At 38.8% G+C, this 1744-nt stretch overlaps 1 long non-coding RNA gene across 1 annotated transcript in view; it reads left to right on the top strand.

The window, feature by feature from the left end:
- LOC127751403 (uncharacterized) overlaps positions 1-977 on the top strand; it is a 4192-nt gene extending 3215 nt beyond the window's left edge. The window contains exon 2 of the long non-coding RNA XR_008012113.1: positions 92-977. This is a non-coding gene — a long non-coding RNA (uncharacterized LOC127751403). The remainder of the gene's footprint in view (positions 1-91) is intronic.
- The last annotated feature ends 767 nt before the right edge of the window (positions 978-1744 follow it).

Here is a 1744-nt window from a genome sequence, read left to right as displayed (position 1 = left end):
AGTGGTAAAAAAATATGTTCATTGCAACTCAAAAGCCGAGAGGTTGGCCCTTCGTCACAGAGTATTTTTTAAATCATATGCTAACCTTTAGGTTGTAACCACCAGCATGCCCCACTGATTAAGTATAAATAATGTTAAAGTCAAATTTTAATTTTTTAATAAAATTTAAAATAGAAATCTTTGATAAACAACTATCCTAGAATGCGACAATACACATCGCTGACTTAACTGATTTATGATGGTACAGAAAACATGGTAATGGCATTTGAGTAATGTGTGCCAAAAAAAAAAAAAGAACACAAATGTTAAATCGAATATGGAGTCAATATATGAGAAAGTAAATATTCGTTATGTATGTAAAAGATGTGTAAATATTGTATAATGTTTTGTAAAAATGAAATTATTCTGTCAGAGGTTTAGAGGGGTGTTGGTGTTGAAAATTGTAGAGACAAATGTAAATACTTATTTTGTCAGTGTAAAGAGCTTCCAATAACAAGTAATGATAAGAAGACGCAGATCGGATAACAGGATGCTTCGTGAACGGATGAAAAGTCACAAATACATTTTTGGAAACATAAGTTTGTTCACAGAATGTTACAAAATATCTTTGATTGTTTTCCCCAAACATAATGAGGCATGTTGGTTTATTTTGATTTCTGTCCTTATTTAACATTACACCAATTACATTTAAATTACATTAAAATCTTTACCATTGATCTGAAATTTCATAGCGGTTTAAAGTCCTAAGTAGCTATCCACAGTAGAGCTACGCACACGCACTTTCATCCTGTTGGAAGCTCTACCGACAAATCTCCATTTTAGGAAAAACTTGAGCGCCTTTACCGCCAAGATATAGTTGTGATCTACGTCCTGTCCTTATAAATAAAATTTGAATAAACTATCTTTGTCGATGAACTGATGTTTTGCTACTGTAAATAGCTAGATATTGTTTTCATTAAAAAAATATGACATAGAAACCATTCCTTTATTTGATCATCGCCAATTTACTACACATAGCAAACGGATAAAACAGTAGGCCTAATGTTAAGAGACACCAACAATATTTTTTACAAAAGGCCTTAATATACATTCTCTTGGCCTTTTATCTGTTTAGAATGTTGCAACTATCGTCGCAAACACTTTGTTTTAAATAAAGAGTTTTGACATTTACAAAATACAAAGAGCTCGCAATAATAGTGGCAAGATAGTGAGCAAGAGTTATTCATTTTCTCTGTAACCTAAAGCATTTTTAGCAATATGCGACTGTTGGATTTAAAAATGATACATATCGGGCTGCTATGGTCATTTTGCGTTCGCAGCTGCATATACCTGCTGACGGGATAAGAGAGAACATTTCAAGTGCCCTGTACTTTACTTTCAGCTCGACTATATCAGCAAAAGGCATGCAGCGCAGGCGGTCCGTCATACACGAGTGAAGCCGCACTCTCCTGGAGGATAAAGCCCCTGCCCGGGGCCTCTCCAGTGAGCCACCCGGGATTCGCCAGAAAGCTGGAGGAGAATTAAAGGGAAACGGAAGGGGAGGCCAGACGACTTGACAAGGCGGGTGGGAGGGGGAGGGAGGCAACCGGGGGAGCTGCACAGGTACGCGGAGCTGGAGGACGGCCCAAAAACTTTGTGCGAGAATCCTACGTGGCTCGCGCGCCACCGCCGGCGAGGTCCAAGGACATCGCCCCCTACTGCTGCTGCTTTGGAGAACGGGAGACGAAAGTTGAAGGAGGTGGGG

Source organism: Frankliniella occidentalis, unplaced genomic scaffold, assembly GCF_000697945.3.
Source record: "Frankliniella occidentalis isolate FOCC.00 unplaced genomic scaffold, Focc_3.1 Scaffold463, whole genome shotgun sequence".
NCBI classification, from domain to species: Eukaryota; Metazoa; Arthropoda; class Insecta; order Thysanoptera; family Thripidae; genus Frankliniella; species Frankliniella occidentalis.
This window is presented reverse-complemented; position numbering and strand designations above follow the sequence as displayed.